The 15,251-nt window shown below is 50.5% G+C and overlaps 1 protein-coding gene and 1 long non-coding RNA gene across 3 annotated transcripts in view; one reads left to right on the top strand and one right to left on the bottom strand.

Annotated features, from left to right (window-relative positions):
* Positions 1-6,731: 6,731 nt before the first annotated feature.
* The window catches only part of LOC121075702, a 24,570-nt gene continuing 16,050 nt past the window's right edge, over positions 6,732-15,251 (bottom strand). The window contains exons 2-3 of the long non-coding RNA XR_005823113.1: positions 9,184-9,186; positions 6,732-6,742 (exon numbers count right to left, since the gene is read on the bottom strand). This is a non-coding gene — a long non-coding RNA (uncharacterized LOC121075702). The remainder of the gene's footprint in view (positions 6,743-9,183; positions 9,187-15,251) is intronic.
* Positions 9,746-15,251, top strand: part of RHOA (ras homolog family member A) — a 26,925-nt gene continuing 21,419 nt past the window's right edge. The window contains exon 1 of one of the 2 annotated variants that reach the window (XM_040569226.1): positions 9,746-9,926. The gene's annotated coding sequence lies outside the window, so the exon portion shown is untranslated. Of the gene's footprint in view, positions 9,927-10,945; positions 10,965-15,251 lie in introns of those variants that run through there. The other variant, XM_040569227.1, reaches the window with a different exon arrangement.

Below are 15,251 nucleotides of genomic sequence, written 5' to 3'. Positions count from 1 at the left end.
AATATCTAAGGAAAATGGAAAGAATTCCACCCATTTTGGTGACACTTAGAGAAAAAAAAATACCTGCGGTGTAAATGATTGCTCAGAATTGCTGGGGTTTGTTGCAGTCTCAATAGAGAAAGCTGGAAAAGGGTAAGGACTGAGATCCAGCCCAGAGAAAAGACAAGAGAAGCAGTGGAGGACGAATGTGTAACATTGTCATGAGTATTTTGTGACACTTGAGTGCAAAAAAGCCCAGGCATAAGGGACCAATCTGGGAGAAAGTACATAAACTGCTGATGCACATTTTCTGCTGACAGTTGCCAGATTTTCTGACCAGGATATCATTCAGGAACTGCCACTCTCATCTGCAAAGTCAGAAACTGAGTCGAGGTGAATTTCCAAATAGTTTTATTTTGGCTCAAAGTTGCACAGTGCTTTGCCTCGGCATTCGCAGGTAAAACAGTTTCTCAAGACTTTGGAAGTTTTATGAGGCCATTCTGAGATTTCACTGGTCCTTGCTGCCCCTCAGGGGTCAGTCTAACACCGAATTTGTGGCATAGAACAGAAAACTGAAAATCCCCAGGGACTCTCTCAAGCTTTCCTGAAAAATCTCAGAGTTAAATTTGGGTGGGCTCTGCCTTGCTCGGGTCAGAGCTGCTCCTGGGCAGGGGCTGCAGAGAGGTGCTCACATCCACGAGGTCGGAGGGGAGATGGGAGATTACTCAGTGGCTGTGAAAGGATGGCTGTCCACCTCTGGGGACAACTCTAGAGACACTGTACCTACAAATGACCGATGTGAGCCTTGAGGACACTGCTGAGTATTACTGCACAGGGTCTTCAACCCTGGAACACAGGCTTGCTACATGCTGAAATGACAGAGGTGCCTGGTGGCAGCAGTTAACCAAGAGCCATTCACCAGAAGGGTGGCATCCAGTTTGCACCCCCCCGCCCCAAGTACTTCTCCCACATTTTTATCCATTTACTTCAGTACCAGACCTATTTTTGTGAGGAAATGCAACACTGTGCAGAGGCTGGGGAGGCCCAGTGACACGCATCCCACAGAGACTTGTTCCAAAACTCAGAAAGCTAGAAGCAAGGCTTTTTCCCATTTAGCTACAAAACCTTTTCTCCCCCCTATACAAGAGAGGAAGTCTTATCTCTTTGCAGTATTTGCTCTTGCATCTTCTGCTTCTTGTCCATAAAAATATATTTTTTTAAAAAACAGAACATAAAAGGATTGCATTAAGTCTTTAACTGAAAAAGGTATTTTTCTAGATAGATACAGTCCTCTTCTTAGTTACTGAAACTGAAATATTCTTCTAGGAAACTCAGCATGGAATTGAGTGATAAAATGCCAAATTTATGCCTTGATTTTTCTCTGGGAACTTTTTATGCAACTACACATTAGTCTGAACTGAGTTGCCCGAAGTAAAGTTTTCTGTTTGGTCTGAGTGACTGATTTTAAACTCTTCTCATATCGAATAGTCTAGCAATTCTCTCTGTATGATTCCCATATTTCAATGTGCACAATTTTAGAGGAAAATTCCATTCTGAGTTCCAAAAGCTTTGAAATCACAAGCATTTTATTGTGTCAGGGACAGAGTGCTGGCAAATTGAAGTGGTATTTCCCTGGAATAAGTGATCAAGTGAGCTGATGTGAATCAGTCACCGCTGTACAAGGCATACAAGATTTATCATTAACTCAAACCACCTCAGAACCTGGTGCTGGTGCACCTACAAAGGTGAAGGCAAGACTGCTGATTTCTGGAACCAGTACCCTGGGGAAAGTTGAACAGGACTTGGAACACTGAGAGGAGCTGAGAAAAGAGATTGGTTCATATGGCATTTGGTATTACTTCCTCACTTAGCCTTAGCCAAGTAATAATGTCTTCATAGGGTGCAAAGCAACAAACCAGAATCAGAACCACAACAAAGCCAGCGCGTGCTCCCAGATTTTCTGTTCAGGGTCTCACTAGGATTTCAGATGAAGTCGTAGAATGGCTTGGGTTGGAAGGGACCATGGGCAGGGAGGGACCCCTCCCACCAGCCCAGGCTGCCCCCAGCTCCATCCAGCCTGGCTTTGGGCACTGCCAGGGATGGGGCAGCCCCAGCTCCTCTGGGCAGCCCATGCCAGTGCCTCACCACCTTCACAGTAAAGAATTTATTTCTAACGTCTCATCTAAATCTCCCCTCTTTTAGTTGGAAGCCATTACCCCTTATCCTGTCACTACACTCCCTGACAACGAGTGCCTCCCCAGTTTTCCTGTAGCCCCCTTTAGGCACTGGAAGGCCACTGTCAGGTCTCGCCAGGGCTTTCCGTTCTTCAGGCTGAACATCCCCAGCTCTCTCAGCCTTTCTTCATAGGAGAGGTGCTCCAGCCCTCTGATAATCCTCGTGGCTCTCCTCTGGACTCACTCTAATACGTCCCTGTCCTTCTTATGCTGGGGGCCCTAGAGCTCAGCGCAGGGCTCCAGGTGGGGTCTCACAAGAGCAGAGGGGGACAATCCCCTTCCTCGCCCTGCTGGCCATGGTGATTTTGGTGCAGCCCAGGATAAGGCTGGCTTTCTGGGCTGCAAGCGTACCTTGCTGGCTCATGTTGAGCTTCTCATCAACCAGCACCCCCAGGTCCTTCTCTCCATGCTGCTCTCTATCTTGTCTCCCAGCCTGTGTTTGTGCTCGGCACTGCCCCAGCCCAGGTGCAGGATCTTGCACTTGGCCTTGCTGAACCTCATGAGTTTCACCCAGGCCCACCCCTCGAGCCTATCCAGATCCTTCTGGATGGCATCCCTTCCCTCCAGTGTGCTGACCACACCTCACAGCTTGGTGTCATTGGCAAACTCACTGAGGCTGCACTTGATCCCACTGCCCATGCCACTGACAAAGATGTTAACCAGTGCCGGTGCCAGTACTGACCCCTGAGGATCACCACTTGTCACTGATCTCCACCTGGACATTGAGCTGTTGACTGCAACTCTCTGAGTGCAACCATCCAGCCAACTCCTTACCCACTGACTGGTCCATCCATCCAATCCACGTCTCTCCAGTTCAGAGACAAGGATATCATGGGGGACAGTGTCAAATGCTTCATACGAGACCAGGTCGGCCACATCAACTGCTCTTCCCTTATCTGTGAATGCCGTAACCCATGGTAGAAGGCCACCAGATTTTTCAGGCACGATCTGCCCTTAGTGAAGCCCTGTTGGCTGTCACCGGTCGCCTCCTTGTTTTCCATGGACCTTAGCAGAGTTTCCAGGAGGATCTGCTCCATGATCTTGCCGGGCACAGAGGTGAGACTGACTGGCCTGTAGTTCCCTGGGTCTTCCTTTTCTCCCTTTTTAAAATGGGGATTGTTTCCCTTCTTCCAGTCACTGGGAACTTCACCAGACTGCCACAGCTTCTTAAATGTGACGGAGGGAGGGACTTAGCAACTACATCCGCCAGTTCCCTCAGGACTTGCAGATGCATCTCATCGGGTCCCGTGGACCTGTGCACTTTCAGGTTCCTTAGATGGTCTCAGACCTGATCTTCTCCTACAGTGGGCAGTTCTTCATTCTCTCAGTCCCTGCCTTTGCCTTCTGGGGCCCAGGTTACGTAGCTAGAAGTCATCTGACATCCAGACTATCCCCACAGAGGGAGAAATAAAGCACTATATCATGGCTAGGAAGACAGGTTGCCTTGATGTTTAACTGTTGTCACCTAACTGCTACCAGAAGATGGGCATGGTGGAAACCAGACCACAGACACGTAACATGGACAGCACTTTTTCTTACTTGCCTTTTGCCAAGGCCTAACAAATGAATACCTGTGACTCACAAGCACTGGGTCTGAGCCATATTTCTGAATGTAGAAAGGCTGCATCAAAGCAGCTCCAGTGTAAAGTAGAAAAAGACCTCTGTGGTAAACTGAATTTAGCAACGTCACCAGGAGCTTCTGACTCAGAGCCCCACTGCCCAGCCACGCGCGCACATCACCACCACACCTACCTGCCAAACCAGCACGACTCGGCTCGTGTGGAGCTCTGCCACCAGCAGCCATAGAGCAACATCTCATAAAGAAATCCTTTTTCTTTCAGGGTTATAATTAAGCCATGCTTTGTACCACTGCTGCTGGCTGGCGCAGGAAGGCTGCCGATGAGTTGTACTAGGAGAAAAGGCAGATCAAGTCAGATCGGGATCCCACTTCAAACCAGTCTGTGTTGGCCTGAGTCAACCTCAGGCCAGTCTAGCCCAGCTTTTCTCTCACAACAGAGTTCAAGACCCTGCTGCCAAAACGTTCCTCTTCCAACCAGCTTCACAGGCCCCCTGCTCCCATTGACCCTGCAGACCAGTTATTGGGGATTTTCCCTGTACAGACGCACAAACCACACCGGACAGGCACTTGAAGCAAGACATTTAGGTGCATCCAGGCCAGCGTCCACCTCCTGAAGGTCTGATTTGACATCTTTCCTCTGTGGGCTGCCCAGGAGCTAAGCCAGTGGCCAGGAGGGCATCTGCTCGCTCAGCCAGGTCACTGGTGAGCTAACAGCTCCCTCCTCTGTCAGACAGCACCAAAAGCAGCCTAGAATCTGTCCTAGCATCACTTGGAGCAGAGATTATTACGCATTCTCTCTCATTTCTGCACACGGGAAGGTCTCCAGGACAGTTTCCCTGGGGTACACAGACACCCAGGAACCCCCAGCCTGGTGCACTGAGTGCAGCTGAGGCTTCAATTCTCACCCATTTAATTTGTGCGAGCCTCGCAGCCAGCAGCAGGACATGGTCAGCATGCCCTTTCCCTTCCTGATGTCCCAGCACATGCCAGGCACCCTGCTCTGGTCCTTCAGGGATGTGGCTTTTGCAGGGTGCACTTTCTCACGGTATAGCTCATTAGAGCTCTTTCAAAAGGAAGAGAACAGTCAGATTACCTTTGTCTAAATTGCACAAAAAGTTGATATTAAATACCTTTCTGTAACATGGAAATCTTCTATTCTCTTTATATTCTATATTCTGATGCTTTGCAAAGCACTATAAATTTCTGTACAGTGGCATTATTGCTGGATCCCATTAAACACCTCTACCTACTTTTTGTCTGTCCTGCTCCACTTAAAAACTCAAAGTTCTGTATAAATTTGGTCTTTGAGCATAAACTGAATTTCACTGGTCTTACTTGTTGCCTGCTAGTCAAACTGTATATTTTTTCTGATAGAGTTTTTAATTCAATTAATTCCCTTCACACATACCACAAGGTAAACTTGCTCACTTCTACTGCATTTTCTTGCCCTAGCAGCTACTGTGCACTTAAAGACAGCAGAACATCATGTACGAGCTTAAAGCAAAGGTGCTATATAGGTGTGAAAAAAGCTGAATAATTGTGAATTGAAATTCAAAGCAGCTTTCAAGTGAGGCATGAGCTAAAAGGATTGTGTGGAAAAATAAATCACTTGCAACAAAAAGAATATGATAGGGAAATATAGGAAAGGGCTTCCGCGCTGCATCTGGAGCTGCTTGTGCCCTGCTTGCCGGAGAAAGGAAGGTGGATCATGCTAAGAACAAGGATCAAGCTTGTAAAACTCACTGCTGTTAGAAACTGTCATGCCCAAGCACCAGTCAGGGGTCTCCAGGAAGTATGGACTTCTGGATAAACATTCCCTGGTACAGATGCAAGACAAACCTTCAGGTTCAAGTAATAAATCACCTTCACGTGAAGAAGCCAGGAGGATCCCACCTAAAGTTGGACAGGGAATACAGCACACCAAGATTTCTTTCTGATTGCTTCACTGTAGGACTTGCAAGAGGACTTGCTGCATCTGGGTATGCAGGAGTCTTGCTGGGTGTGCTGTTCTTGGGCAGCCTGCCTTCCTCAGCACCTTGATGGTTTCTGCACCAGGGCTTCTCACGGTGGGAATACAGAGCTGCTTCCTCCTTCTGCACTCCTGCCATGGAGCTGACTGCTCCCTGGGCCAGGAAATAGTGAGGCACCAATGCCCCACACAAACCTGTCCGTGTCACACCAACCGCGCCAAGCTCACGGGTTTCATTTCTCTGCACCTGTCTGAAAACCCTATGTTTGACCAGGAGCTAGCAACCTTTTGGAGCTTCTGCCACCTCCTCCCCTGCAAACCAGAGGGTTTCGATGCTCCTCTCCCTAGGGAAGGGCAGTTCCCTGTTCTCTGAAAATCCCCTGCACTGGAGCTCTCCCTATCGCTAGGGCTGCTGTGACAGCAGTACTGCCCCACACCATGCTGCAGATCCATTGCGAGCTGCACACCTGCAGAGAGGCACAAGCGGGTTAATTGCTGCAGTCAGTCACCAGGAAGGAGGATGCTAAAGGACTGGCCTTTGAAGTGGCTACTTCTTTTAGGACTTCAGACAAGTGACTTGGCCTTCTGGCTTCTGTATCTGTGGGACAGGTACACAAACCAAATTTGTTAAAGCCTGCACTTGGCCTAAATGCTGCATGTATTGGGAGAGTGGAAGAAGAAGGTCTTACATGGAAGAAATAGATCACCTCTTGGTTTGACTCGGCTTCTTTTCCTTTTTTTTTTTTTTTTATATTGGCACCACTGGGAGAGTTCCCATTTGCTTAACTAGGCCACGCATGAGGAAACTGGGAGGGCACTTAAAATGTTTGGAGTGGCTTGACCTGCTAACTTTCATTCTTTATGAACCTGAGCAGCCTGGGTTCAGATGAATTTTTGACTTTCAGATGAGCTGAACATCCAGAACAGCGTGGAAAAGTTGTTGCATTTATATGTTTATATATATATAAAACCATACACGACCTTCACACTTCTAAGTTTAAGTAGTTCTAAAGCAATAATATGCTATGACAGTGTTGTTATATTGGTAAGCATGTTTGGGAGCTGGGAAGGATATCTAAAAACAACCTACAAAAGCAAACTACAATACAATTAGCCAACAGAAAATATTTGAGCAGGGTACATTATGAAAGGACTTTTGCTAAACAATATCTACTTGGACTTCTGTAAAGGCCTTTGACATGCTCCCACACGACATCCTGATCTCCAAACTGGAAACATAAGGACTTAATGGACGGACCATTCAGTAGGTGAGGAATTGGCTTGAAGGCTGCACCCAGTGAGCGGTGGTCAATGGCTCTGTGCCCAAGTGGAGCCCAGAAGGCCAGCTACAGCCTGGGCTGCATCAAAAGGAGGGGCCAGCAGGGGAGGGAGGTGATTGTCCCCCTCTGCTCAGCCCTCGGGAGGCCCCACTTGGGAGTCCTGCATCCAGGTCTGGGGCCCCCAGCACAAGAAGGATGTGGGGCTGTTAGAGCAGGTCCAGAGAAGGGCCACAAAGTTGATCAGAGGCTGGATCAGCTCTCCTGTGAAGAAAGGCTGAGAGAGCTGGGTTTGTTCAGCCTGAAGAGAAGGTTGAAAAGGGTGACCTCATTGCACCTTTTTGGTACTTCAGGAGGGCTTATAAAAGAGATGAAGAGAGACTTTTTTCTCATTCAGATGACAGGATGAGGGGGAATGGCTTTAAACTAGAAGAGGGGAGATTTAGATTAGAGGTTAGCAGGAAATTCTTCACTCAGAGGGTGATGAGGCACTGGCACAGGCTGCCCAGAGAAGCTGTGGATGCCCCATCCCTGGAGGCGTTTGAGGCCAGGCTGGAAGGGGCCCTGAGCAACCTGATCTAGTGGGTGGCATCCCTGCCCATGGCTGGGGGGTCAAAACTGGTTGATCTTTAAGGTCCCTTCCAACCCAAGCCATTCTGTGTTTCTACGAACGTGATTTTACAAGTCCTCACTTTCCCAGCACAAAAATTGTTTGCTCTCCAACCAGGTGACTGTAACTTGATTGAAAACATAATCCCTACTATGTTCTCAAAGAAAAACCCTGATCAGCTACTGCTTTCTGTTACTTCCACTCAATTTTTGTTGCTGTTGTTTCTGGCAGCTGTAAACACACTTGCGAGATTGCCTGACTACAATAAGTGGAATTAATTGCAAAAATGTTCTGCAAAAGATATTCTGAAATGTATCAGCTGTTCCTGGATGTCAGTGAAGAAACCTTTTTCCCCCGTATGAACTCTTATATTGGCAAAAATAAGTTGGAAAAGGAAAAAAAAGTTTGGACTTATGAGCAAAGTCTGCACAGGAAGTCTGCACATGTCACGTGGAAAGAACAGCAGCTCTCTGCTACCTTCTCGTCCTTGAAGCTGACAACTAGCAGTGTCCTGCCCATAATGTAAAAGTCAGAATGCAGATGTTTGTTTTAAACCATGCCTGTCATGACATGGATGTGCAAAACACAAAGGAGAACATAGCAAGACAGCACTATGGACACATTGAAAAGGCGTGGTTTACAGAGAGGGAGTTAGACTAAGGATCCTCATAGCTAGTAGCAGGGCTTGTTGGCTATCATCTCCATTAAAAGCAGAGCTCTCAATCCATTAAAACCTATTCACCATTCTGAGGGAGGAGGCAGCTCTGCCCTTATCAAGCTCCTGAAGAGCACTTTGATTAGCACAAGCCCGCTTTAACAGTGAAAACCTGACCTGGAGCCACAGACCCAACCAAATCCAAAGAGCTCTGCCTTGGGCAAAGTGATACAGCTCTACACAAAGGAGAAAGTACTGCGGTCAAAGCACCTGGCAGCATTTTGTAAACCAGGCCCAGAACAAAGGCCAAACTTCCTGCTGTACCAGGAAAAAAGCAGTACACCACAAGGTCCTCGATCAGAGAGAAAGAATAAAAGAAGTGACAGAAAGGACATGACATAGGGGTTGCTGTTTGAGTCCCACTAAGGTGGTGTCCAAACCACATACATAATTTCCCTACAGACTTCAGACAAATGGATTTCAGTCTCACTATACCTGTGCTGCCAGAGGTAGCTGTGTACCAGGCACCCTAGTGAACAAACCATCCCAGGGCCCCACACAGTCACTGTCAGTCAAGCACCAGCAACAAGCTGTATGCCTTAAAACAAGCTGTCGCTGTATCAAATGTTAACTACTGCTCAACTTGTTAAAAAAAAAAATCAGCTTTCGATTCCCAGAAAGCGCTAGTCCCAGAGCCTCACCTATTGGAGGAGGTTCGAGCAGTTCCTTCACCGACAGACACCAGGCAGCGGTCCACAGAAAGGCCAGTCAAAGTTAGCTGACAGGGGAAACTCAGCCAGAGGAAGAAGGAATGAGAATTAGGCACAAATTAAGAGGATCACAGCACCCACGTTCCCTTGGGGGAGCCTGGATGCAGGACGCTCTCCCCAAACGCCAGCAGGAGACCGCCCTGCCACCACCGCGGGAGCTCGGAGGTGTCGGGGGCTGATGGCTGCCACCAGCCGCCCCCACCCGCCTGCCAGCTGGGGCACGGGTCCCCTCAGCGGGGCCTCGCCCAGCTCAAGAAGCCCGGACGGACAGAGCAGGACAGAGAGCAGCCTCCCCCCGAACACAAAGGGGGCACGGATCCATCGCTCGCTTCACGTCGCACGGTGAGACCCCAAGGGGAGCAGAGCGCCCCTACCCGCCCAAGCTTCCTACGGAGGCCACGGCACCCCTGCCTGGCCCAGCAGCAGCTGTCACAGAGCCACCCTCGGGGCTGAACTCCTCCATCCTCCAGCGGCCCAATAACAGCGGAGGAAGAGGGTTGGGGCTCCGGGCCCCCTCAGAGGATCAGCAGCGCGACGCGACCCCCAACACGCTACCCACCACCACCGCCCGCCCTGTACGGCGTAAATAGCACCCGGGCTTTTATAGCGCCCCTTCCCGGCGGCCCCCGCGGCCGACCGCTGCCATTGGCTGCCGCGCAGGCGGGGGCGCGCACGGGCGCGCGCGAGCCGGGCCGGGCCGGGCGGGGCCGAGCGAGGAGCGCAGCGCCGCGCCGCGTCGCGCCGGGCCGGTGAGCGCGCACGCCCCCGCCCCGCCCGTTTCCGTTCGCCGCCGCTCGAGCTCGGGCCTGTGGAGCAGGAAGCGGCGGGAGCCGGACCCAGGGGAAGGCCGCAGGTACCGGCACGGGGCTCACGGCCGCGCGAGGGGGGGAGGGGGGCTCCCGGCCGGTTCTCCCCTTCGGCGGCGCGGCCGCGGCTCCCGGGTGGGGCCCGGCCGGGAGCTCCGCGAGGCCGGCGGCGGGCGGGGGGTAGCCGGCCCACCCCCCCCCCCCTCCCCCTCGCCGACCCGGCCCGGCCGGGTTTCGCGTCGCCGCGTCCGCCGAGGGGGGGAGGCCGCCCGGCGGAGCGCCGCCAAGTTTCCGGGGTCGGTAACGGGGCCGGTCCGGGCGGCGGGGGAGGGGAGCGGAGGGGAGGGCAGGGCAGGGCAGGGCGGGGGGGAGCGGCGCCGGGCTTTCCCGGGGCAGCCTGCCGGGCCCGGCCGCGCCTCGGGGGGGGGGGCCTCTCCGCGGGGCGGGTGCCGGTTTTCTGGAGGGGGGGGGATGGGGGGGAACGGGGGAGCCGCGGGGCCGGGGCGCGACGCGAGCGGGCGGCGGGGCGTGGGGCGGCGCGGCTGAGTGGCAGCCTGTTGTGGTGACGTCACCGGCAGCGCGGGGAGGGCGGGGCGGGCGGCGGAGCGCGGGAGGAGCCGGGGTGGGGGGGAGGGGAGCGGAGCGCGGGCGGCGGCCGCTCGGAAGCGCCCGGGCCGCGGGGGCCTCTCCTCAGCGCGGCCGCCGCCCGAGGAGCCGAGTTACGCCCCCCTTTGTATCTGAGAAGCCCGAAAAATTAGCCGAGTTGTCTTCAAAACGATCCGCGGCGCAAAGTATCGGGTGCTGCACGCGCTTTTTTTTTTTTTTTACTTTATTTTTTTGTTGTTGTTGTTCTGCTGGTGGAGTTTTTAAGAGCGAAAGCTGAACTTTATCCCTGCCTGAAATTGCCGTCTGTGAAAGCACCCCCCTCCTGCTGCCCTCCTGGTCCCCCGGCGCCCTCCTCCCGCCCTGTCGGGGTCTCGCCGGGGTCCCCAGCCCCACGGCGCTGCCGTTCCTGTTCCACACGGTGCCGTGAGGCGAGGCCGCGCGCTCCGAAAGGCAAAATCTGCCATCGGTCGTGTTTCGTTGTAATTACTTCAACAGGACGCTCAAAAGCGCGTCCGGCAGAAACGCTCAACGTGACTAAGTTTTAACAGGTGATTTGCGTCGTTCGATGCTGGAACGCTTTTTTCAGGACGTGATTCCTGAAGACGTAACCGGCGTGCGGGAGGAAGCGGCCGTGGAGCCGCGCAGCCCTCGCTCACGCCGCCCTCACGGTTCTCCGGGCGCGCGCCCTGGCTGGGTGCCACGGGGCCTGAGCGCCAGAGGCAGGCGGGTCTCCGAGCCAGGGATCAACAGCAAAAACATCCTAAATGGTCTTAATTGCCACCAGGATGTAGGACTAGAGATGGTTCTTCAGATAAGCAAATTCCAAGTAGAAACAGTTTGATTTGGGGGGGGGGGGGGGTTGGTTAGGAATTACCAGCTTCTTCCCTCACTTTTTCGTGGTAACTCTTGTTTTCACTGCTTTTTACTTACATCTTATCTTGATCCTCTTCTTATTTTTTCACTTTTCAACATATTTACGTTGCGCCAAGCCCCGTGGCTCTTCTTTACACAGCTTGCGTGGTCTGCTCGGCTCTACAAGTCCCTGCCTCGACCACCGCGCTCTCACCAGGCCATTGTACCTTCCTGGTCTTGTTGGTCTCTGTGTAGTATCTGTAGTATTTCAGTCCCTGCTGCTGTGATATTATCAAGGTTCTTTCCAAGTCTCCCCTCAGACCCTACCCCTTATGTTTTACGCTAATGCCTGGACTGATTTGTGTGTTATTACGTGTCCACTTAAACTGCTGTGTGTCACTCTGTTCTCTCAGGACTTGCCTTCAAGTTTAACTAATGTGGAGGAAAAGTTAAACCGGTGAGCTCGAGGAAGTTACCTTGTCAGGAAAGGCTAGTCAGCATGCCCTTCTAATCTTAAGTTGTTCCGTGCGGTGAGTCTGTGCTGCTACAGAGGTAATATTGGTAAAAACTCGTAACAGAGAGCATTGCTGTGCGAAGTAAATGCACGTAATGACAGCTTGACTTAGGTTCCAGGGATGTGGCTATGCAAATGCACACGCCTTAATGCGGAATGGAAATCCTCGGCTGGTGGCGTGGCTGCCCTCCTGCAGCGCTGAGCACAGTACAGAGTGCGAGGTAGCCAAACACAGTAAGCTGTGTATTACCTCTGTGATCGTCTCAAGAAGCCTGAGTATCCCAGAACCGCTTCCAGTCGCTGGTTAAGTTACTGTTGCTTTGCTGTGTGAGCCATGTACACCACTGCCAGGTGTCCAGGTGCCTTCTGACCTTGATCTCTGTTTTCACCTCGTTCTGAGCTGTGGGTGAAAGATGCCGAAAGCGTAAGTGGAGTTGGTAGATCCGTCCATCCGCTCTTCTCTCCTTTTCCTATCCACATTTTCACTTGAAAAGGGCATTTGAGAGAGTGAAATAACTAAAATATCCATAAAGCAACTTTTGATTAAGGTGTTTGCTGTCTACTCTTGCACGTGCACTACTAGTAGCCAGTCCTTCCTAAGCGGATCTCCTAAATAAGCCAGTCGGAGCGGGGTTCGCTCTCTTCCTCTGACCAGCCTTCGTGAAGAAGGAGTGAGTGGATAGTGTCACTAGCGTACCTGGTGCCTCTAATAAAATTGGGCTGTGCACCTACAACAAATGCGAGGCCTTTCTTCCGTCAAACTCCAACAGTTGGTTTTTGATTGATTATTTTTTGTTGTTTTTAATTAGAAACAGCGAATTCAGCCTCCTTGCTCAGTAAACTAGCAGTGCTTTGTGGCCGTAAGTCTCTTACCTGACAGTGTACTGGCTGATGGAACTGTCACAATGTGGAGCAGGTCCTCACGTGGGTCTGTACAACCAGAGAGATTCCTCCTCCTCAGCTTTTAAGGAAGGTTGCCTTTGCATGTGTCAGTGGTTTGGAAGAACCAGCAGCTCTCCCAAGTACCAGTTATCTCTGTTTGCATTCTTTGCTAACGTTTCATTTTTCTTACATTTTACACATGAGGGCTCTTTGTTCTCCATCTTCCATCTGCACTGTTGAAGCTGTGTGAGATGGGAAGGCTGTCGTGAGGTAGGATCTCAACAGCTTGGTACTGACAAAGAGAATCGGTTCATTTTTTGAACTTCAGTCCAAAAGCTGTTGGAAAGACTGGCTTCCATGTAAACCACAGCAGAACTAGGCTTCTGCACTTGAAATTGAAAATGTTGCTGGGAAGATTTTAAATTACAGTGTGGAATGTCGACAGATGAGAATGCAGTTTGGGATAAAGAAACTGTTCGAAAAAAGAATACAGCCCTCAGAAAGTTCAAGTTCTGAAGTTGACCCAGAAAGTAAATAAGAACACGAACTGTCACATTCAAGTCAAATGAAAAATATAAGAGACTTTCAGTAACATCAAACTGCTACCAAAATTAAATGATAAATTATTTTCCAAGCATGTAAGAAGGTTGCTGGAGTCTGGAGGGTCAGTAGATGATGATGAAGTGAAAGAACTATTTGATGATGAAGCCATCAGAAGAAAGTTACATGATTTATGTGCATTCCTGTTTACTGTGGAGGAGTCCAAAGAGGTTCCTATGCCAGAAATTCTCTTTATGGGGATAAGGACTCACTGGAAGATCAGTCAGCAAAGAGTATTTCAGAAAAATCATAAGTGTAGTTACAAAATGCCAAGAGCAGATGGTGCTTGCCCAAGGGGTTCCGAAGGAACTTGGGGGTGAAACGTCTATATTATTAATTACGCTGTTTGACTTCTCACTTCATGCCTCGAAGTCAGAGAAATAGGAGATGGCCTACGTGGTATCAGTTCTTAAAAATAGTTCAGCAGGATATCATAGAGTTCAAGGCCTATTTTTAAAATTAAAAAAAAAAAGTAAAGAGTTGGGCTAACAACTTAAGAGTGGATAAAATCAGTGTGGCTTTTGCAAAGGAAATGGTGCTGCTTAAGCCTCCCAAAGTTTTGGAATGACTTGGCAAGCACAGAGAAGGGAAGCGTGGGGCAAGAGAAGAACAGGGATCTGTGGAGTTAGGCCTGTTTTGTTCAGCATGCTCTCCTGGTGGGATCTGAAGGTGAGACGGGTGTTGGGTAGTAAGGGGAGGAAAGACGAAAGCTGACTAGGAAGAACTGCTTGTAGCCCTTCTGATGCTGAAGTAAAGGTAGTAAAATGTCAAATTAAATTAATTCCAGACAGATGCAAAGTTGGGAAAAAAATCTTGATTTCATGGGGGGAGAGTTAATTATTGCCATTTAGGAGGCAGAGCTTATCATAATTCTTTGGAAATGCTGCAGGTCGAATGTTCAGCAGTGATCAGATGAGTGCATGTGAGGAGCCCTGGGAAAAGGAGTAAAGAAGAAAGCAGGATAGCATCATGGCTCTCAGGTCATAGCCCACAGATACCCTGATTACTGCGAAGGAAAATGGACTTGGGGATTCAGTACAACAGGAAAAGCAAAGAAGAGGCTGACGAGGATGATCAGGGATAATGCGTGGATTCCATACAGGGGATGCTTAAGGAGATTTGGACTCTTCAGCTTGGAAAGACGTGACTGAGTGCGTTCTGGTCTAGATCAAAACCCACGGTGCCTCTTGCAGTCTGCACAGAGACCACAGAACTCAGCACTACAAAGCGCCCTGAATGGCGATGATTTATGTGACTTCAAAATCAAACAGATGAAATCACAGAAGAAAACGCTATCAAATGGGCTGCCGCGCACAAAGATTAACAAGCTGACTAAGAATACCCAAGCTGGAAACTGGGAAAATAAACTCAGGGAGGTGTCAATGCGTTTGCTTGTTCTTCTCCCTTGGTGTCATCTCAGAGGCAGGTGGGTGTCAGGCAGGGTGCTGGAGGAGGTGGGCGTTTGGCCTGAACCAGTGCAGTCTCAGCAGTCAGCTTGTGGTAGGAGCAGAGGAGGAAGAAGAGGACAGGTGAGGGCATCAACCGTGAGTGCGAAAAGGTGGTCGTCTGGGAGAGGGGGAGTTGGTTTCCTTGTCTGTTTGTGCTTCTGCCATGGTGCAGGGCAGCAGCAGGTGCCTGAAGGCAGCGATCTGACCTGAGCAGGAACTGCTGGGCTGCTTTTGGGCCATCCTGCTTCCCGCTGGACACAAGGGAGGTATCTGGGCAGGGGGGACACCAAGAAAAAAAGCTGGCGCAAATGCAAAGCGTTTTGCAGATCGCACACATGACTGGAAATCCATGGACCTGCTATAATTACCTCAATATTAAGCCCTAATCTCATTTTGTGCGAAGTAATCTTGGGACTTGGTATTGCATAAGAGAAGTGCTCTCATAAGTTGTCGTGCCTGCGTATAACGAA

This window comes from Cygnus olor, chromosome 10 (assembly GCF_009769625.2).
Source record: "Cygnus olor isolate bCygOlo1 chromosome 10, bCygOlo1.pri.v2, whole genome shotgun sequence".
NCBI classification, from domain to species: domain Eukaryota; kingdom Metazoa; phylum Chordata; class Aves; order Anseriformes; family Anatidae; genus Cygnus; species Cygnus olor.
The sequence above is the reverse complement of the archived record's forward strand: the minus strand, read 5'-3'. Positions and strand labels throughout refer to the sequence as shown.